Source organism: Pleuronectes platessa, chromosome 21 (assembly GCF_947347685.1).
Source record: "Pleuronectes platessa chromosome 21, fPlePla1.1, whole genome shotgun sequence".
NCBI lineage: Eukaryota > Metazoa > Chordata > Actinopteri > Pleuronectiformes > Pleuronectidae > Pleuronectes > Pleuronectes platessa.
Genome location: NC_070646.1, coordinates 19,312,787 through 19,330,800, shown reverse-complemented (window position 1 = coordinate 19,330,800; position 18,014 = coordinate 19,312,787). Strand labels below are relative to the sequence as shown.

The 18,014-nt window shown below is 45.7% G+C and overlaps 34 non-coding genes and 3 pseudogenes across 34 annotated transcripts; all 37 read left to right on the top strand.

Moving 5' to 3' along the window:
* Positions 1 to 33: 33 nt before the first annotated feature.
* Positions 34 to 146, top strand: LOC128427735 (U5 spliceosomal RNA). The gene has a single exon (XR_008333588.1). It is a non-coding gene; the product is annotated as a U5 spliceosomal RNA (small nuclear RNA).
* Positions 147 to 326: 180 nt separating this feature from the next.
* On the top strand, positions 327 to 518 carry LOC128427608 (U2 spliceosomal RNA). The gene has a single exon (XR_008333496.1). It is a non-coding gene; the product is annotated as a U2 spliceosomal RNA (small nuclear RNA).
* Positions 519 to 1,032: 514 nt separating this feature from the next.
* On the top strand, positions 1,033 to 1,149 carry LOC128427799 (U5 spliceosomal RNA). The gene has a single exon (XR_008333645.1). It is a non-coding gene; the product is annotated as a U5 spliceosomal RNA (small nuclear RNA).
* A 176-nt stretch (positions 1,150 to 1,325) lies between these two features.
* On the top strand, positions 1,326 to 1,517 carry LOC128427595 (U2 spliceosomal RNA). The gene has a single exon (XR_008333484.1). It is a non-coding gene; the product is annotated as a U2 spliceosomal RNA (small nuclear RNA).
* Positions 1,518 to 2,031: 514 nt separating this feature from the next.
* On the top strand, positions 2,032 to 2,148 carry LOC128427915 (U5 spliceosomal RNA). Its single transcript, XR_008333751.1, has one exon. It is a non-coding gene; the product is annotated as a U5 spliceosomal RNA (small nuclear RNA).
* Positions 2,149 to 2,324: 176 nt separating this feature from the next.
* Positions 2,325 to 2,496, top strand: LOC128427639 (uncharacterized; annotated as a pseudogene).
* A 505-nt stretch (positions 2,497 to 3,001) lies between these two features.
* On the top strand, positions 3,002 to 3,114 carry LOC128427734 (U5 spliceosomal RNA). The gene has a single exon (XR_008333587.1). It is a non-coding gene; the product is annotated as a U5 spliceosomal RNA (small nuclear RNA).
* A 180-nt stretch (positions 3,115 to 3,294) lies between these two features.
* LOC128427638 (uncharacterized) lies at positions 3,295 to 3,466 on the top strand (annotated as a pseudogene).
* Positions 3,467 to 3,971: 505 nt separating this feature from the next.
* LOC128427733 (U5 spliceosomal RNA) lies at positions 3,972 to 4,084 on the top strand. Its single transcript, XR_008333586.1, has one exon. It is a non-coding gene; the product is annotated as a U5 spliceosomal RNA (small nuclear RNA).
* Positions 4,085 to 4,264: 180 nt separating this feature from the next.
* On the top strand, positions 4,265 to 4,456 carry LOC128427601 (U2 spliceosomal RNA). The gene has a single exon (XR_008333489.1). It is a non-coding gene; the product is annotated as a U2 spliceosomal RNA (small nuclear RNA).
* Positions 4,457 to 4,962: 506 nt separating this feature from the next.
* Positions 4,963 to 5,075, top strand: LOC128427732 (U5 spliceosomal RNA). The gene has a single exon (XR_008333585.1). It is a non-coding gene; the product is annotated as a U5 spliceosomal RNA (small nuclear RNA).
* A 180-nt stretch (positions 5,076 to 5,255) lies between these two features.
* On the top strand, positions 5,256 to 5,447 carry LOC128427589 (U2 spliceosomal RNA). The gene has a single exon (XR_008333478.1). It is a non-coding gene; the product is annotated as a U2 spliceosomal RNA (small nuclear RNA).
* A 506-nt stretch (positions 5,448 to 5,953) lies between these two features.
* On the top strand, positions 5,954 to 6,070 carry LOC128427796 (U5 spliceosomal RNA). The gene has a single exon (XR_008333643.1). It is a non-coding gene; the product is annotated as a U5 spliceosomal RNA (small nuclear RNA).
* A 176-nt stretch (positions 6,071 to 6,246) lies between these two features.
* Positions 6,247 to 6,438, top strand: LOC128427529 (U2 spliceosomal RNA). Its single transcript, XR_008333425.1, has one exon. It is a non-coding gene; the product is annotated as a U2 spliceosomal RNA (small nuclear RNA).
* Positions 6,439 to 6,952: 514 nt separating this feature from the next.
* On the top strand, positions 6,953 to 7,065 carry LOC128427730 (U5 spliceosomal RNA). Its single transcript, XR_008333584.1, has one exon. It is a non-coding gene; the product is annotated as a U5 spliceosomal RNA (small nuclear RNA).
* Positions 7,066 to 7,245: 180 nt separating this feature from the next.
* Positions 7,246 to 7,437, top strand: LOC128427438 (U2 spliceosomal RNA). The gene has a single exon (XR_008333342.1). It is a non-coding gene; the product is annotated as a U2 spliceosomal RNA (small nuclear RNA).
* Positions 7,438 to 7,943: 506 nt separating this feature from the next.
* On the top strand, positions 7,944 to 8,056 carry LOC128427947 (U5 spliceosomal RNA). Its single transcript, XR_008333779.1, has one exon. It is a non-coding gene; the product is annotated as a U5 spliceosomal RNA (small nuclear RNA).
* Positions 8,057 to 8,236: 180 nt separating this feature from the next.
* On the top strand, positions 8,237 to 8,428 carry LOC128427528 (U2 spliceosomal RNA). The gene has a single exon (XR_008333424.1). It is a non-coding gene; the product is annotated as a U2 spliceosomal RNA (small nuclear RNA).
* Positions 8,429 to 8,942: 514 nt separating this feature from the next.
* Positions 8,943 to 9,055, top strand: LOC128427676 (U5 spliceosomal RNA). Its single transcript, XR_008333535.1, has one exon. It is a non-coding gene; the product is annotated as a U5 spliceosomal RNA (small nuclear RNA).
* Positions 9,056 to 9,235: 180 nt separating this feature from the next.
* Positions 9,236 to 9,427, top strand: LOC128427624 (U2 spliceosomal RNA). The gene has a single exon (XR_008333510.1). It is a non-coding gene; the product is annotated as a U2 spliceosomal RNA (small nuclear RNA).
* A 506-nt stretch (positions 9,428 to 9,933) lies between these two features.
* LOC128427795 (U5 spliceosomal RNA) lies at positions 9,934 to 10,050 on the top strand. The gene has a single exon (XR_008333642.1). It is a non-coding gene; the product is annotated as a U5 spliceosomal RNA (small nuclear RNA).
* Positions 10,051 to 10,226: 176 nt separating this feature from the next.
* Positions 10,227 to 10,418, top strand: LOC128427437 (U2 spliceosomal RNA). The gene has a single exon (XR_008333341.1). It is a non-coding gene; the product is annotated as a U2 spliceosomal RNA (small nuclear RNA).
* A 506-nt stretch (positions 10,419 to 10,924) lies between these two features.
* Positions 10,925 to 11,041, top strand: LOC128427901 (U5 spliceosomal RNA). The gene has a single exon (XR_008333738.1). It is a non-coding gene; the product is annotated as a U5 spliceosomal RNA (small nuclear RNA).
* Positions 11,042 to 11,217: 176 nt separating this feature from the next.
* LOC128427605 (U2 spliceosomal RNA) lies at positions 11,218 to 11,409 on the top strand. Its single transcript, XR_008333493.1, has one exon. It is a non-coding gene; the product is annotated as a U2 spliceosomal RNA (small nuclear RNA).
* Positions 11,410 to 11,923: 514 nt separating this feature from the next.
* Positions 11,924 to 12,040, top strand: LOC128427794 (U5 spliceosomal RNA). Its single transcript, XR_008333641.1, has one exon. It is a non-coding gene; the product is annotated as a U5 spliceosomal RNA (small nuclear RNA).
* A 176-nt stretch (positions 12,041 to 12,216) lies between these two features.
* LOC128427629 (U2 spliceosomal RNA) lies at positions 12,217 to 12,408 on the top strand. The gene has a single exon (XR_008333515.1). It is a non-coding gene; the product is annotated as a U2 spliceosomal RNA (small nuclear RNA).
* Positions 12,409 to 12,922: 514 nt separating this feature from the next.
* LOC128427793 (U5 spliceosomal RNA) lies at positions 12,923 to 13,039 on the top strand. Its single transcript, XR_008333640.1, has one exon. It is a non-coding gene; the product is annotated as a U5 spliceosomal RNA (small nuclear RNA).
* A 176-nt stretch (positions 13,040 to 13,215) lies between these two features.
* On the top strand, positions 13,216 to 13,407 carry LOC128427585 (U2 spliceosomal RNA). Its single transcript, XR_008333476.1, has one exon. It is a non-coding gene; the product is annotated as a U2 spliceosomal RNA (small nuclear RNA).
* Positions 13,408 to 13,921: 514 nt separating this feature from the next.
* Positions 13,922 to 14,034, top strand: LOC128427674 (U5 spliceosomal RNA). Its single transcript, XR_008333534.1, has one exon. It is a non-coding gene; the product is annotated as a U5 spliceosomal RNA (small nuclear RNA).
* A 180-nt stretch (positions 14,035 to 14,214) lies between these two features.
* LOC128427623 (U2 spliceosomal RNA) lies at positions 14,215 to 14,406 on the top strand. Its single transcript, XR_008333509.1, has one exon. It is a non-coding gene; the product is annotated as a U2 spliceosomal RNA (small nuclear RNA).
* Positions 14,407 to 14,912: 506 nt separating this feature from the next.
* LOC128427792 (U5 spliceosomal RNA) lies at positions 14,913 to 15,029 on the top strand. Its single transcript, XR_008333639.1, has one exon. It is a non-coding gene; the product is annotated as a U5 spliceosomal RNA (small nuclear RNA).
* Positions 15,030 to 15,205: 176 nt separating this feature from the next.
* LOC128427957 (U2 spliceosomal RNA) lies at positions 15,206 to 15,397 on the top strand. Its single transcript, XR_008333788.1, has one exon. It is a non-coding gene; the product is annotated as a U2 spliceosomal RNA (small nuclear RNA).
* A 506-nt stretch (positions 15,398 to 15,903) lies between these two features.
* Positions 15,904 to 16,016, top strand: LOC128427729 (U5 spliceosomal RNA). Its single transcript, XR_008333583.1, has one exon. It is a non-coding gene; the product is annotated as a U5 spliceosomal RNA (small nuclear RNA).
* A 180-nt stretch (positions 16,017 to 16,196) lies between these two features.
* LOC128427436 (U2 spliceosomal RNA) lies at positions 16,197 to 16,388 on the top strand. The gene has a single exon (XR_008333340.1). It is a non-coding gene; the product is annotated as a U2 spliceosomal RNA (small nuclear RNA).
* A 506-nt stretch (positions 16,389 to 16,894) lies between these two features.
* Positions 16,895 to 17,007, top strand: LOC128427728 (U5 spliceosomal RNA). The gene has a single exon (XR_008333582.1). It is a non-coding gene; the product is annotated as a U5 spliceosomal RNA (small nuclear RNA).
* A 180-nt stretch (positions 17,008 to 17,187) lies between these two features.
* LOC128427659 (uncharacterized) lies at positions 17,188 to 17,359 on the top strand (annotated as a pseudogene).
* Positions 17,360 to 17,873: 514 nt separating this feature from the next.
* Positions 17,874 to 17,986, top strand: LOC128427672 (U5 spliceosomal RNA). The gene has a single exon (XR_008333532.1). It is a non-coding gene; the product is annotated as a U5 spliceosomal RNA (small nuclear RNA).
* Positions 17,987 to 18,014: the final 28 nt, after the last annotated feature.

Genomic DNA, 18,014 nt, shown 5'->3' with positions numbered 1-18,014 from the left:
GCTCCACCGCTGCTCTCAAACAGAGGGCCATGCTGACTCTGGTTTCTCTTCATAACGCACAAGTCTTTCGCCTTTTACTAAAGACTTCCGTGGAGAGGAACAAACATGAGTTGAATCTATTTTTGGCAGGCTTTGCTTTATGGCTGAGCCTTATGAAATTGTGAAAAGTCAAAGAATTGTCTAGGTCAGAAATCAAGTGTCCACAAAGGAGAGCTTAGGCGGAGGTGATGAGCAGCAGCCATTGTTATGCACACCTACAAACGGGGTACCACAGCAAGGGAGATTTGCGCCAAGAGCTTGGCGTGGACATCCAACACTTGTGGATTATCGCTTCTCGGCCTTTTGGCTAAGATCAAGTGTAGTATCTGTTCTTATCAGTTTAATATCTGATATGTCCTTTATATGAGGGCTACATATTAAGCAGATTTTTGGCAAGAGGAGCAGATTTTTCGAGCTTGCTCCCTTCTCTCCACGCATCGACCTAGCATTGCAGTGCCGCTGGGAACGGTGCACTCTGTTCTTACCTTGTAGAAAAGCAAACACTCAAACAATTGTGGAGTTTTAAAGGTGAATTCTACACTGGGTCAATGAAACTGAGGGAATGGCCTGGCAGAGTTTGACAAGTGTGCAAAACCGCTCTGATGACTCACTGCCTTGTGAAGTGATCATGCATGACTCTGCACGGGGTCACAATGAGCTTCAACTGGATTCCAAATTGAATCAGAAGCGTTTGTCAAAAACTGAAACTGGTTTTCACTCAAGATCCTCTGGGAGACTTGGTGAGAAAGCAGAGTCAGCTTTTTGGACCCAATGTAATTGGTTCAGGGATGTATCGCTTAAAAAGGCTTAAAAGCCAATCACTAGTCAGGGCAGGAGCAAATAAAGACTTGTATAATTTTGGTTGGCAGATGGCGGCGTGGTGGGAACGTTGTATACTAGAATCTGACATGCGGAAAGCAAAGAGAGGCCCACCGCGTAGGTGGTGACTGTGACGGAGAGCCTCCTCCGCTGCTCTCGAACAGAGGGCCATGCTGACTCTGGTTTCTCTTCATAACGCACAAGTCTTTCGCCTTTTACTAAAGACTTCCGTGGAGAGGAACAAACATGAGTTGAATCTAATTTTGGCAGGCTTTGCTTTATGGCTGAGCCTTATGAAATTGTGAAAAGTCAAAGAATTGTCTAGGTCAGAAATCAAGTGTCCACAAAGGAGAGCTTAGGCGGAAGTGATGAGCAGCAGCCATTGTTATGCACACCTACAAACGGGGTACCACAGCAAGGGAGATTCGCGCCAAGAGCTTGGCGTGGACATCCAACACTTGTGGATTATCGCTTCTCGGCCTTTTGGCTAAGATCAAGTGTAGTATCTGTTCTTTTCAGTTTAATATCTGATATGTCCTCTATATGAGGACTACATATTAAGCAGATTTTTGGCAAGAGGAGCAGAAATTTGGAGCTTGCTCCCTTCTCTCCACGCATCAACCTAGCATTGCAGTGCCGCTGGGAACGGTGCACTCTGTTCTTACCTTGTAGAAAAGCAAACACTCAAACAATTGTGGAGTTTTAAAGGTGAATTCTACACTGGGTCAATGAAACTGAGGGAATGGCCTGGCAGAGTTTGACAAGTGTGCAAAACCGCTCTGATGACTCACTGCCTTGTGAAGTGATCATGCATGACTCTGCACGGGGTCACAATGAGCTTCAACTGGATTCCAAATTGAATCAGAAGCGTTTGTCAAAAACTGAAACTGGTTTTCACTCAAGATCCTCTGGGAGACTTGGTGAGAAAGCAGAGTCAGCTTTTTGGACCCAATGTAATTGGTTCAGGGATGTATCGCTTAAAAAGGCTTAAAAGCCAATCACTAGTCAGGGCAGGAGCAAATAAAGACTTGTATAATTTTGGTTGGCAGATGGCGGCGTGGTGGGAACGTTGTATACTAGAATCTGACATGCGGAAAGCAAAGAGAGGCCCACCGCGTAGGTGGTGACTGTGACCGAGAGGCTCCACCGCTGCTCTCGAACAGAGGGCCATGCTGACTCTGGTTTCTCTTCATAACGCACAAGTCTTTCGCCTTTTACTAAAGACTTCCGTGGAGAGGAAAAAACATGAGTTGAATCTAATTTTGGCAGGCTTTGCTTTATGGCTGAGCCTTATGAAATTGTGAAAAGTCAAAGAATTGTCTAGGTCAGAAATCAAGTGTCCACAAAGGAGAGCTTAGGCGGAGGTGATGAGCAGCAGCCATTGTTATGCACACCTACAAACGGGGTACCACAGCAAGGGAGATTTGCGCCAAGAGCTTGGCGTGGACATCCAACACTTGTGGATTATCGCTTCTCGGCCTTTTGGCTAAGATCAAGTGTAGTATCTGTTCTTTTCAGTTTAATATCTGATATGTCCTCTATATGAGGACTACATATTAAGCAGATTTTTGGAGCTTGCTCCCTTCTCTCCACGCATCGACCTAGCATTGCAGTGCCGCTGGGAACGGTGCACTCTGTTCTTACCTTGTAGAAAAGCAAACAATTGTGGAGTTTAAAGGTGAATTCTACACTGGGTCAATGAAACTGAGGGAATGGCCTGGCAGAGTTTGACAAGTGTGCAAAACCGCTCTGATGACTCACTGCCTTGTGAAGTGATCATGCATGACTCTGCACGGGGTCACAATGAGCTTCAACTGGATTCCAAATTGAATCAGAAGCGTTTGTCAAAAACTGAAACTGGTTTTCACTCAAGATCCTCTGGGAGACTTGGTGAGAAAGCAGAGTCAGCTTTTTGGACCCAATGTAATTGGTTCAGGGATGTATCGCTTAAAAAGGCTTAAAAGCCAATCACTAGTCAGGGCAGGAGCAAATAAAGACTTGTATAATTTTGGTTGGCAGATGGCGGCGTGGTGGGAATGTTGTATACTAGAATCTGACATGCGGAAAGCAAAGAGAGGCCCACCGCGTAGGTGGTGACTGTGACCGAGAGGCTCCACCGCTGCTCTCGAACAGAGGGCCATGCTGACTCTGGTTTCTCTTCATAACGCACAAGTCTTTCGCCTTTTACTAAAGACTTCCGTGGAGAGGAACAAACATGAGTTGAATCTATTTTTGGCAGGCTTTGCTTTATGGCTGAGCCTTATGAAATTGTGAAAAGTCAAAGAATTGTCTAGGTCAGAAATCAAGTGTCCACAAAGGAGAGCTTAGGCGGAGGTGATGAGCAGCAGCCATTGTTATGCACACCTACAAACGGGGTACCACAGCAAGGGAGATTTGCGCCAAGAGCTTGGCGTGGACATCCAACACTTGTGGATTATCGCTTCTCGGCCTTTTGGCTAAGATCAAGTGTAGTATCTGTTCTTTTCAGTTTAATATCTGATATGTCCTCTATATGAGGACTACATATTAAGCAGATTTTTGGAGCTTGCTCCCTTCTCTCCACGCATCGACCTAGCATTGCAGTGCCGCTGGGAACGGTGCACTCTGTTCTTACCTTGTAGAAAAGCAAACAATTGTGGAGTTTAAAGGTGAATTCTACACTGGGTCAATGAAACTGAGGGAATGGCCTGGCAGAGTTTGACAAGTGTGCAAAACCGCTCTGATGACTCACTGCCTTGTGAAGTGATCATGCATGACTCTGCACGGGGTCACAATGAGCTTCAACTGGATTCCAAATTGAATCAGAAGCGTTTGTCAAAAACTGAAACTGGTTTTCACTCAAGATCCTCTGGGAGACTTGGTGAGAAAGCAGAGTCAGCTTTTTGGACCCAATGTAATTGGTTCAGGGATGTATCGCTTAAAAAGGCTTAAAAGCCAATCACTAGTCAGGGCAGGAGCAAATAAAGACTTGTATAATTTTGGTTGGCAGATGGCGGCGTGGTGGGAATGTTGTATACTAGAATCTGACATGCGGAAAGCAAAGAGAGGCCCACCGCGTAGGTGGTGACTGTGACCGAGAGGCTCCACCGCTGCTCTCGAACAGAGGGCCATGCTGACTCTGGTTTCTCTTCATAACGCACAAGTCTTTCGCCTTTTACTAAAGACTTCCGTGGAGAGGAACAAACATGAGTTGAATCTATTTTTGGCAGGCTTTGCTTTATGGCTGAGCCTTATGAAATTGTGAAAAGTCAAAGAATTGTCTAGGTCAGAAATCAAGTGTCCACAAAGGAGAGCTTAGGCGGAGGTGATGAGCAGCAGCCATTGTTATGCACACCTACAAACGGGGTACCACAGCAAGGGAGATTTGCGCCAAGAGCTTGGCGTGGACATCCAACACTTGTGGATTATCGCTTCTCGGCCTTTTGGCTAAGATCAAGTGTAGTATCTGTTCTTATCAGTTTAATATCTGATATGTCCTCTATATGAGGACTACGTATTAAGCAGATTTTTGGCAAGAGGAGCAGAAATTTGGAGCTTGCTCCCTTCTCTCCACGCATCGACCTAGCATTGCAGTGCCGCTGGGAACGGTGCACTCTGTTCTTACCTTGTAGAAAAGCAAACAATTGTGGAGTTTTAAAGGTGAATTCTACACTGGGTCAATGAAACTGAGGGAATGGCCTGGCAGAGTTTGACAAGTGTGCAAAACCGCTCTGATGACTCACTGCCTTGTGAAGTGATCATGCATGACTCTGCACGGGGTCACAATGAGCTTCAACTGGATTCCAAATTGAATCAGAAGCGTTTGTCAAAAACTGAAACTGCTTTTCACTCAAGATCCTCTGGGAGACTTGGTGAGAAAGCAGAGTCAGCTTTTTGGACCCAATGTAATTGGTTCAGGGATGTATCGCTTAAAAAGGCTTAAAAGCCAATCACTAGTCAGGGCAGGAGCAAATAAAGACTTGTATAATTTTGGTTGGCAGATGGCGGCGTGGTGGGAATGTTGTATACTAGAATCTGACATGCGGAAAGCAAAGAGAGGCCCACCGCGTAGGTGGTGACTGTGACGGAGAGGCTCCTCCGCTGCTCTCGAACAGAGGGCCATGCTGACTCTGGTTTCTCTTCATAACGCACAAGTCTTTCGCCTTTTACTAAAGACTTCCGTGGAGAGGAACAAACATGAGTTGAATCTATTTTTGGCAGGCTTTGCTTTATGGCTGAGCCTTATGAAATTGTGAAAAGTCAAAGAATTGTCTAGGTCAGAAATCAAGTGTCCACAAAGGAGAGCTTAGGCGGAGGTGATGAGCAGCAGCCATTGTTATGCACACCTACAAACGGGGTACCACAGCAAGGGAGATTTGCGCCAAGAGCTTGGCGTGGACATCCAACACTTGTGGATTATCGCTTCTCGGCCTTTTGGCTAAGATCAAGTGTAGTATCTGTTCTTATCAGTTTAATATCTGATATGTCCTCTATATGAGGACTACGTATTAAGCAGATTTTTGGCAAGAGGAGCAGAAATTTGGAGCTTGCTCCCTTCTCTCCACGCATCGACCTAGCATTGCAGTGCCGCTGGGAACGGTGCACTCTGTTCTTACCTTGTAGAAAAGCAAACAATTGTGGAGTTTTAAAGGTGAATTCTACACTGGGTCAATGAAACTGAGGGAATGGCCTGGCAGAGTTTGACAAGTGTGCAAAACCGCTCTGATGACTCACTGCCTTGTGAAGTGATCATGCATGACTCTGCACGGGGTCACAATGAGCTTCAACTGGATTCCAAATTGAATCAGAAGCGTTTGTCAAAAACTGAAACTGGTTTTCACTCAAGATCCTCTGGGAGACTTGGTGAGAAAGCAGAGTCAGCTTTTTGGACCCAATGTAATTGGTTCAGGGATGTATCGCTTCAAAAGGCTTAAAAGCCAATCACTAGTCAGGGCAGGAGCAAATAAAGACTTGTATAATTTTGGTTGGCAGATGGCGGCGTGGTGGGAATGTTGTATACTAGAATCTGACATGCGGAAAGCAAAGAGAGGCCCACCGCGTAGGTGGTGACTGTGACGGAGAGGCTCCTCCGCTGCTCACGAACAGAGGGCCATGCTGACTCTGGTTTCTCTTCATAACGCACAAGTCTTTCGCCTTTTACTAAAGACTTCCGTGGAGAGGAACAAACATGAGTTGAATCTAATTTTGGCAGGCTTTGCTTTATGGCTGAGCCTTATGAAATTGTGAAAAGTCAAAGAATTATCTAGGTCAGAAATCAAGTGTCCACAAAGGAGAGCTTAGGCGGAGGTGATGAGCAGCAGCCATTGTTATGCACACCTACAAACGGGGTACCACAGCAAGGGAGATTTGCGCCAAGAGCTTGGCGTGGACATCCAACACTTGTGGATTATCGCTTCTCGGCCTTTTGGCTAAGATCAAGTGTAGTATCTGTTCTTATCAGTTTAATATCTGATATGTCCTCTATATGAGGACTACGTATTAAGCAGATTTTTGGCAAGAGGAGCAGAAATTTGGAGCTTGCCCCCTTCTCTCCACGCATCGACCTAGCATTGCAGTGCCGCTGGGAACGGTGCACTCTGTTCTTACCTTGTAGAAAAGCAAACACTCAAACAATTGTGGAGTTTTAAAGGTGAATTCTACACTGGGTCAATGAAACTGAGGGAATGGCCTGGCAGAGTTTGACAAGTGTGCAAAACCGCTCTGATGACTCACTGCCTTGTGAAGTGATCATGCATGACTCTGCACGGGGTCACAATGAGCTTCAACTGGATTCCAAATTGAATCAGAAGCGTTTGTCAAAAACTGAAACTGGTTTTCACTCAAGATCCTCTGGGAGACTTGGTGAGAAAGCAGAGTCAGCTTTTTGGACCCAATGTAAGTGGTTCAGGGATGTATCGCTTAAAAAGGCTTAAAAGCCAATCACTAGTCAGGGCAGGAGCAAATAAAGACTTGTATAATTTTGGTTGGCAGATGGGGGCGTGGTGGGAATGTTGTATACTAGAATCTGACATGCGGAAAGCAAAGAGAGGCCCACCGCGTAGGTGGTGACTGTGACCGAGAGGCTCCACCGCTGCTCTCGAACAGAGGGCCATGCTGACTCTGGTTTCTCTTCATAACGCACAAGTCTTTCGCCTTTTACTAAAGACTTCCGTGGAGAGGAACAAACATGAGTTGAATCTATTTTTGGCAGGCTTTGCTTTATGGCTGAGCCTTATGAAATTGTGAAAAGTCAAAGAATTGTCTAGGTCAGAAATCAAGTGTCCACAAAGGAGAGCTTAGGCGGAGGTGATGAGCAGCAGCCATTGTTATGCACACCTACAAACGGGGTACCACAGCAAGGGAGATTTGCGCCAAGAGATTGCTGTGGACATCCAACGCTTGTGGATTATCGCTTCTCGGCCTTTTGGCTAAGATCATGTGTAGTATCTGTTCTTATCAGTTTAATATCTGATATGTCCTCTATATGAGGACTACATATTAAGCAGATTTTTGGCAAGAGGAGCAGAAATTTGGAGCTTGCTCCCTTCTCTCCACGCATCGACCTAGCATTGCAGTGCCGCTGGGAACGGTGCACTCTGTTCTTACCTTGTAGAAAAGCAAACAATTGTGGAGTTTTAAAGGTGAATTCTACACTGGGTCAACGAAACTGAGGGAATGGCCTGGCAGAGTTTGACAAGTGTGCAAAACCGCTCTGATGACTCACTGCCTTGTGAAGTGATCATGCATGACTCTGCACGGGGTCACAATGAGCTTCAACTGGATTCCAAATTGAATCAGAAGCGTTTGTCAAAAACTGAAACTGGTTTTCACTCAAGATCCTCTGGGAGACTTGGTGAGAAAGCAGAGTCAGCTTTTTGGACCCAATGTAATTGGTTCAGGGATGTATCGCTTAAAAAGGCTTAAAAGCCAATCACTAGTCAGGGCAGGAGCAAATAAAGACTTGTATAATTTTGGTTGGCAGATGGCGGCGTGGTGGGAATGTTGTATACTAGAATCTGACATGCGGAAAGCAAAGAGAGGCCCACCGCGTAGGTGGTGACTGTGACCGAGAGGCTCCACCGCTGCTCTCAAACAGAGGGCCATGCTGACTATGGTTTCTCTTCATAACGCACAAGTCTTTCGCCTTTTACTAAAGACTTCCGTGGAGAGGAACAAACATGAGTTGAATCTATTTTTGGCAGGCTTTGCTTTATGGCTGAGCCTTATGAAATTGTGAAAAGTCAAAGAATTATCTAGGTCAGAAATCAAGTGTCCACAAAGGAGAGCTTAGGCGGAGGTGATGAGCAGCAGCCATTGTTATGCACACCTACAAACGGGGTACCACAGCAAGGGAGATTTGCGCCAAGAGCTTGGCGTGGACATCCAACACTTGTGGATTATCGCTTCTCGGCCTTTTGGCTAAGATCAAGTGTAGTATCTGTTCTTATCAGTTTAATATCTGATATGTCCTCTATATGAGGACTACGTATTAAGCAGATTTTTGGCAAGAGGAGCAGAAATTTGGAGCTTGCCCCCTTCTCTCCACGCATCGACCTAGCATTGCAGTGCCGCTGGGAACGGTGCACTCTGTTCTTACCTTGTAGAAAAGCAAACACTCAAACAATTGTGGAGTTTTAAAGGTGAATTCTACACTGGGTCAATGAAACTGAGGGAATGGCCTGGCAGAGTTTGACAAGTGTGCAAAACCGCTCTGATGACTCACTGCCTTGTGAAGTGATCATGCATGACTCTGCACGGGGTCACAATGAGCTTCAACTGGATTCCAAATTGAATCAGAAGCGTTTGTCAAAAACTGAAACTGGTTTTCACTCAAGATCCTCTGGGAGACTTGGTGAGAAAGCAGAGTCAGCTTTTTGGACCCAATGTAAGTGGTTCAGGGATGTATCGCTTAAAAAGGCTTAAAAGCCAATCACTAGTCAGGGCAGGAGCAAATAAAGACTTGTATAATTTTGGTTGGCAGATGGGGGCGTGGTGGGAATGTTGTATACTAGAATCTGACATGCGGAAAGCAAAGAGAGGCCCACCGCGTAGGTGGTGACTGTGACCGAGAGGCTCCACCGCTGCTCTCGAACAGAGGGCCATGCTGACTCTGGTTTCTCTTCATAACGCACAAGTCTTTCGCCTTTTACTAAAGACTTCCGTGGAGAGGAACAAACTAGAGTTGAATCTATTTTTGGCAGGCTTTGCTTTATGGCTGAGCCTTATGAAATTGTGAAAAGTCAAAGAATTGTCTAGGTCAGAAATCAAGTGTCCACAAAGGAGAGCTTAGGCGGAGGTGATGAGCAGCAGCCATTGTTATGCACACCTACAAACGGGGTACCACAGCAAGGGAGATTTGCGCCAAGAGCTTGTCGTGGACATCCAACGCTTGTGGATTATCGCTTCTCGGCCTTTTGGCTAAGATCAAGTGTAGTATCTGTTCTTTTCAGTTTAATATCTGATATGTCGTCTATATGAGGACTACATATTAAGCAGATTGTTGGCAAGAGGAGCAGAAATTTGGAGCTTGCTCCCTTCTCTCCACGCATCGACCTAGCATTGCAGTGCCGCTGGGAACGGTGCACTCTGTTCTTACCTTGTAGAAAAGCAAACAATTGTGGAGTTTTAAAGGTGAATTCTACACTGGGTCAATGAAACTGAGGGAATGGCCTGGCAGAGTTTGACAAGTGTGCAAAACCGCTCTGATGACTCACTGCCTTGTGAAGTGATCATGCATGACTCTGCACGGGGTCACAATGAGCTTCAACTGGATTCCAAATTGAATCAGAAGCGTTTGTCAAAAACTAAAACTGGTTTTCACTCAAGATCATCTGGGAGACTTGGTGAGAAAGCAGAGTCAGCTTTTTGGACCCAATGTAATTGGTTCAGGGATGTATCGCTTAAAAAGGCTTAAAAGCCAATCACTAGTCAGGGCAGGAGCAAATAAAGACTTGTATAATTTTGGTTGGCAAATGGCGGCGTGGTGGGAACGTTGTATACTAGAATCTGACATGCGGAAAGCAAAGAGAGGCCCACCGCGTAGGTGGTGACTGTGACCGAGAGGCTCCACCGCTGCTCTCGAACAGAGGGCCATGCTGACTCTGGTTTCTCTTCATAACGCACAAGTCTTTCGCCTTTTACTAAAGACTTCCGTGGAGAGGAACAAACATGAGTTGAATCTAATTTTGGCAGGCTTTGCTTTATGGCTGAGCCTTATGAAATTGTGAAAAGTCAAAGAATTGTCTAGGTCAGAAATCAAGTGTCCACAAAGGAGAGCTTAGGCGGAGGTGATGAGCAGCAGCCATTGTTATGCACACCTACAAACGGGGTACCACAGCAAGGGAGATTTGCGCCAAGAGATTGCTGTGGACATCCAACGCTTGTGGATTATCGCTTCTCGGCCTTTTGGCTAAGATCATGTGTAGTATCTGTTCTTATCAGTTTAATATCTGATATGTCCTCTATATGAGGACTACATATTAAGCAGATTTTTGGCAAGAGGAGCAGAAATTTGGAGCTTGCTCCCTTCTCTCCACGCATCGACCTAGCATTGCAGTGCCGCTGGGAACGGTGCACTCTGTTCTTACCTTGTAGAAAAGCAAACAATTGTGGAGTTTTAAAGGTGAATTCTACACTGGGTCAATGAAACTGAGGGAATGGCCTGGCAGAGTTTGACAAGTGTGCAAAACCGCTCTGATGACTCACTGCCTTGTGAAGTGATCATGCATGACTCTGCACGGGGTCACAATGAGCTTCAACTGGATTCCAAATTGAATCAGAAGCGTTTGTCAAAAACTGAAACTGGTTTTCACTCAAGATCCTCTGGGAGACTTGGTGAGAAAGCAGAGTCAGCTTTTTGGACCCAATGTAATTGGTTCAGGGATGTATCGCTTAAAAAGGCTTAAAAGCCAATCACTAGTCAGGGCAGGAGCAAATAAAGACTTGTATAATTTTGGTTGGCAGATGGCGGCGTGGTGGGAACGTTGTATACTAGAATCTGACATGCGGAAAGCAAAGAGAGGCCCACCGCGTAGGTGGTGACTGTGACGGAGAGCCTCCTCCGCTGCTCTCGAACAGAGGGCCATGCTGACTCTGGTTTCTCTTCATAACACACAAGTCTTTCGCCTTTTACTAAAGACTTCCGTGGAGAGGAACAAACATGAGTTGAATCTAATTTTGGCAGGCTTTGCTTTATGGCTGAGCCTTATGAAATTGTGAAAAGTCAAAGAATTGTCTAGGTCAGAAATCAAGTGTCCACAAAGGAGAGCTTAGGCGGAGGTGATGAGCAGCAGCCATTGTTATGCACACCTACAAACGGGGTACCACAGCAAGGGAGATTTGCGCCAAGAGCTTGGCGTGGACATCCAATACTTGTGGATTATCGCTTCTCGGCCTTTTGGCTAAGATCAAGTGTAGTATCTGTTCTTTTCAGTTTAATATCTGATATGTCCTCTATATGAGTACTACATATTAAGTAGATTTTTGGCAAGAGGAGCAGAAATTTGGAGCTTGCTCCCTTCTCTCCACGCATCGACCTAGCATTGCAGTGCCGCTGGGAACGGTGCACTCTGTTCTTACCTTGTAGAAAAGCAAACACTCAAACAATTGTGGAGTTTTAAAGGTGAATTCTACACTGGGTCAATGAAACTGAGGGAATGGTCTGGCAGAGTTTGACAAGTGTGCAAAACCGCTCTGATGACTCACTGCCTTGTGAAGTGATCATGCATGACTCTGCACGGGGTCACAATGAGCTTCAACTGGATTCCAAATTGAATCAGAAGCGTTTGTCAAAAACTGAAACTGGTTTTCACTCAAGATCCTCTGGGAGACTTGGTGAGAAAGCAGAGACAGCTTTTTGGACCCAATGTAAGTGGTTCAGGGATGTATCGCTTAAAAAGGCTTAAAAGCCAATCACTAGTCAGGGCAGGAGCAAATAAAGACTTGTATAATTTTGGTTGGCAGATGGGGGCGTGGTGGGAATGTTGTATACTAGAATCTGACATGCGGAAAGCAAAGAGAGGCCCACCGCGTAGGTGGTGACTGTGACGGAGAGGCTCCTCCGCTGCTCTCGAACAGAGGGCCATGCTGACTCTGGTTTCTCTTCATAACGCACAAGTCTTTCGCCTTTTACTAAAGACTTCCGTGGAGAGGAACAAACATGAGTTGAATCTAATTTTGGCAGGCTTTGCTTTATGGCTGAGCCTTATGAAATTGTGAAAAGTCAAAGAATTGTCTAGGTCAGAAATCAAGTGTCCACAAAGGAGAGCTTAGGCGGAAGTGATGAGCAGCAGCCATTGTTATGCACACCTACAAACGGGGTACCACAGCAAGGGAGATTCGCGCCAAGAGCTTGGCGTGGACATCCAACACTTGTGGATTATCGCTTCTCGGCCTTTTGGCTAAGATCAAGTGTAGTATCTGTTCTTTTCAGTTTAATATCTGATATGTCCTCTATATGAGGACTACATATTAAGCAGATTTTTGGCAAGAGGAGCAGAAATTTGGAGCTTGCTCCCTTCTCTCGACGCATCAACCTAGCATTGCAGTGCCGCTGGGAACGGTGCACTCTGTTCTTACCTTGTAGAAAAGCAAACACTCAAACAATTGTGGAGTTTTAAAGGTGAATTCTACACTGGGTCAATGAAACTGAGGGAATGGCCTGGCAGAGTTTGACAAGTGTGCAAAACCGCTCTGATGACTCACTGCCTTGTGAAGTGATCATGCATGACTCTGCACGGGGTCACAATGAGCTTCAACTGGATTCCAAATTGAATCAGAAGCGTTTGTCAAAAACTGAAACTGGTTTTCACTCAAGATCCTCTGGGAGACTTGGTGAGAAAGCAGAGTCAGCTTTTTGGACCCAATGTAATTGGTTCAGGGGTGTATCGCTTAAAAAGGCTTAAAAGCCAATCACTAGTCAGGGCAGGAGCAAATAAAGACTTGTATAATTTTGGTTGGCAGATGGCGGCGTGGTGGGAACGTTGTATACTAGAATCTGACATGCGGAAAGCAAAGAGAGGCCCACCGCGTAGGTGGTGACTGTGACCGAGAGGCTCCACCGCTGCTCTCGAACAGAGGGCCATGCTGACTCTGGTTTCTCTTCATAACGCACAAGTCTTTCGCCTTTTACTAAAGACTTCCGTGGAGAGGAACAAACATGAGTTGAATCTAATTTTGGCAGGCTTTGCTTTATGGCTGAGCCTTATGAAATTGTGAAAAGTCAAAGAATTGTCTAGGTCAGAAATCAAGTGTCCACAAAGGAGAGCTTAGGCGGAGGTGATGAGCAGCAGCCATTGTTATGCACACCTACAAACGGGGTACCACAGCAAGGGAGATTTGCGCCAAGAGCTTGGCGTGGACATCCAACACTTGTGGATTATCGCTTCTCGGCCTTTTGGCTAAGATCAAGTGTAGTATCTGTTCTTTTCAGTTTAATATCTGATATGTCCTCTATATGAGGACTACATATTAAGCAGATTTTTGGCAAGAGGAGCAGAAATTTGGAGCTTGCCCCCTTCTCTCCACGCATCGACCTAGCATTGCAGTGCCGCTGGGAACGGTGCACTCTGTTCTTACCTTGTAGAAAAGCAAACACTCAAACAATTGTGGAGTTTTAAAGGTGAATTCTACACTGGGTCAATGAAACTGAGGGAATGGCCTGGCAGAGTTTGACAAGTGTGCAAAACCGCTCTGATGACTCACTGCCTTGTGAAGTGATCATGCATGACTCTGCACGGGGTCACAATGAGCTTCAACTGGATTCCAAATTGAATCAGAAGCGTTTGTCAAAAACTGAAACTGGTTTTCACTCAAGATCCTCTGGGAGACTTGGTGAGAAAGCAGAGTCAGCTTTTTGGACCCAATGTAAGTGGTTCAGGGATGTATCGCTTAAAAAGGCTTAAAAGCCAATCACTAGTCAGGGCAGGAGCAAATAAAGACTTGTATAATTTTGGTTGGCAGATGGGGGCGTGGTGGGAATGTTGTATACTAGAATCTGACATGCGGAAAGCAAAGAGAGGCCCACCGCGTAGGTGGTGACTGTGACCGAGAGGCTCCACCGCTGCTCTCGAACAGAGGGCCATGCTGACTCTGGTTTCTCTTCATAACGCACAAGTCTTTCGCCTTTTACTAAAGACTTCCGTGGAGAGGAACAAACTAGAGTTGAATCTATTTTTGGCAGGCTTTGCTTTATGGCTGAGCCTTATGAAATTGTGAAAAGTCAAAGAATTGTCTAGGTCAGAAATCAAGTGTCCACAAAGGAGAGCTTAGGCGGAGGTGATGAGCAGCAGCCATTGTTATGCACACCTACAAACGGGGTACCACAGCAAGGGAGATTTGCGCCAAGAGCTTGTCGTGGACATCCAACGCTTGTGGATTATCGCTTCTCGGCCTTTTGGCTAAGATCAAGTGTAGTATCTGTTCTTTTCAGTTTAATATCTGATATGTCGTCTATATGAGGACTACATATTAAGCAGATTGTTGGCAAGAGGAGCAGAAATTTGGAGCTTGCTCCCTTCTCTCCACGCATCGACCTAGCATTGCAGTGCCGCTGGGAACGGTGCACTCTGTTCTTACCTTGTAGAAAAGCAAACAATTGTGGAGTTTTAAAGGTGAATTCTACACTGGGTCAATGAAACTGAGGGAATGGCCTGGCAGAGTTTGACAAGTGTGCAAAACCGCTCTGATGACTCACTGCCTTGTGAAGTGATCATGCATGACTCTGCACGGGGTCACAATGAGCTTCAACTGGATTCCAAATTGAATCAGAAGCGTTTGTCAAAAACTAAAACTGGTTTTCACTCAAGATCATCTGGGAGACTTGGTGAGAAAGCAGAGTCAGCTTTTTGGACCCAATGTAATTGGTTCAGGGATGTATCGCTTAAAAAGGCTTAAAAGCCAATCACTAGTCAGGGCAGGAGCAAATAAAGACTTGTATAATTTTGGTTGGCAGATGGCGGCGTGGTGGGAACGTTGTATACTAGAATCTGACATGCGGAAAGCAAAGAGAGGCCCACCGCGTAGGTGGTGACTGTGACCGAGAGGCTCCACCGCTGCTCTCGAACAGAGGGCCATGCTGACTCTGGTTTCTCTTCATAACGCACAAGTCTTTCGCCTTTTACTAAAGACTTCCGTGGAGAGGAACAAACATGAGTTGAATCTAATTTTGGCAGGCTTTGCTTTATGGCTGAGCCTTATGAAATTGTGAAAAGTCAAAGAATTGTCTAGGTCAGAAATCAAGTGTCCACAAAGGAGAGCTTAGGCGGAGGTGATGAGCAGCAGCCATTGTTATGCACACCTACAAACGGGGTACCACAGCAAGGGAGATTTGCGCCAAGAGCTTGGCGTGGACATCCAACACTTGTGGATTATCGCTTCTCGGCCTTTTGGCTAAGATCAAGTGTAGTATCTGTTCTTATCAGTTTAATATCTGATATGTCCTCTATATGAGGACTACATATTAAGCAGATTTTTGGCAAGAGGAGCAGAAATTTGGAGCTTGCTCCCTTCTCTCCACGCATCGACCTAGCATTGCAGTGCGGCTGGGAACGGTGCACTCTGTTCTTACCTTGTAGAAAAGCAAACAATTGTGGAGTTTTAAAGGTGAATTCTACACTGGGTCAATGGAACTGAGGGATTGGCCTGGCAGAGTTTGACAAGTGTGCAAAACCGCTCTGATGACTCACTGCCTTGTGAAGTGATCATTCATGACTCTGCACAGGTTCACAATGAGCTTCAACTGGATTCCAAATTGAATCAGAAGCGTTTGTCAAAAACTGAAACTGGTTTTCACTCAAGATCCTCTGGGAGACTTGGTGAGAAAGCAGAGTCAGCTTTTTGAACCCAATGTAATTGGTTCAGGGATGTATCGCTTAAAAAGGCTTAAAAGCCAATCACTAGTCAGGGCAGGAGCAAATAAAGACTTGTAAAATTTTGGTTGGCAGATGGCGGCGTGGTGGGAATGTTGTATACTAGAATCTGACATGCGGAAAGCAAAGAGAGGCCCACCGCGTAGGTGGTGACTGTGACCGAGAGGCTCCACCGCTGCTCTCGAACAGAGGGCCATGCTGACTCTGGTTTCTCTTCATAACGCACAAGTCTTTCGCCTTTTACTAAAGACTTCCGTGGAGAGGAACAAACATGAGTTGAATCTATTTTTGGCAGGCTTTGCTTTATGGCTGAGCCTTATGAAATTGTGAAAAGTCAAAGAATTGTCTAGGTCAGAAATCAAGTGTCCACAAAGGAGAGCTTAGGCGGAGGTGATGAGCAGCAGCCATTGTTATGCACACCTACAAACGGGGTACCACAGCAAGGGAGATTTGCGCCAAGAGATTGCTGTGGACATCCAACGCTTGTGGATTATCGCTTCTCGGCCTTTTGGCTAAGATCATGTGTAGTATCTGTTCTTATCAGTTTAATATCTGATATGTCCTCTATATGAGGACTACATATTAAGCAGATTTTTGGCAAGAGGAGCAGAAATTTGGAGCTTGCTCCCTTCTCTCCACGCATCGACCTAGCATTGCAGTGCCGCTGGGAACGGTGCACTCTGTTCTTACCTTGTAGAAAAGCAAACAATTGTGGAGTTTTAAAGGTGAATTCTACACTGGGTCAACGAAACTGAGGGAATGGCCTGGCAGAGTTTGACAAGTGTGCAAAACCGCTCTGATGACTCACTGCCTTGTGAAGTGATCATGCATGACTCTGCACGGGGTCACAATGAGCTTCAACTGGATTCCAAATTGAATCAGAAGCGTTTGTCAAAAACTGAAACTGGTTTTCACTCAAGATCCTCTGGGAGACTTGGTGAGAAAGCAGAGTCAGCTTTTTGGACCCAATGTAATTGGTTCAGGGATGTATCGCTTAAAAAGGCTTAAAAGCCAATCACTAGTCAGGGCAGGAGCAAATAAAGACTTGTATAATTTTGGTTGGCAGATGGCGGCGTGGTGGGAATGTTGTATACTAGAATCTGACATGCGGAAAGCAAAGAGAGGCCCACCGCGTAGGTGGTGACTGTGACCGAGAGGCTCCACCGCTGCTCTCAAACAGAGGGCCATGCTGACTCTGGTTTCTCTTCATAACGCACAAGTCTTTCGCCTTTTACTAAAGACTTCCGTGGAGAGGAACAAACATGAGTTGAATCTATTTTTGGCAGGCTTTGCTTTATGGCTGAGCCTTATGAAATTGTGAAAAGTCAAAGAATTGTCTAGGTCAGAAATCAAGTGTCCACAAAGGAGAGCTTAGGCGGAGGTGATGAGCAGCAGCCATTGTTATGCACACCTACAAACGGGGTACCACAGCAAGGGAGATTTGCGCCAAGAGCTTGGCGTGGACATCCAACACTTGTGGATTATCGCTTGTCGGCCTTTTGGCTAAGATCAAGTGTAGTATCTGTTCTTTTCAGTTTAATATCTGATATGTCCTCTATATGAGGACTACATATTAAGCAGATTTTTGGAGCTTGCTCCCTTCTCTCCACGCATCGACCTAGCATTGCAGTGCCGCTGGGAACGGTGCACTCTGTTCTTACCTTGTAGAAAAGCAAACACTCAAACAATTGTGGAGTTTTAAAGGTGAATTCTACACTGGGTCAATGAAACTGAGGGAATGGCCTGGCAGAGTTTGACAAGTGTGCAAAACCGCTCTGATGACTCACTGCCTTGTGAAGTGATCATGCATGACTCTGCACGGGGTCACAATGAGCTTCAACTGGATTCCAAATTGAATCAGAAGCGTTTGTCAAAAACTGAAACTGGTTTTCACTCAAGATCCTCTGGGAGACTTGGTGAGAAAGCAGAGTCAGCTTTTTGGACCCAATGTAAGTGGTTCAGGGATGTATCGCTTAAAAAGGCTTAAAAGCCAATCACTAGTCAGGGCAGGAGCAAATAAAGACTTGTATAATTTTGGTTGGCAGATGGGGGCGTGGTGGGAATGTTGTATACTAGAATCTGACATGCGGAAAGCAAAGAGAGGCCCACCGCGTAGGTGGTGACTGTGACCGAGAGGCTCCACCGCTGCTCTCGAACAGAGGGCCATGCTGACTCTGGTTTCTCTTCATAACGCACAAGTCTTTCGCCTTTTACTAAAGACTTCCGTGGAGAGGAACAAACTAGAGTTGAATCTATTTTTGGCAGGCTTTGCTTTATGGCTGAGCCTTATGAAATTGTGAAAAGTCAAAG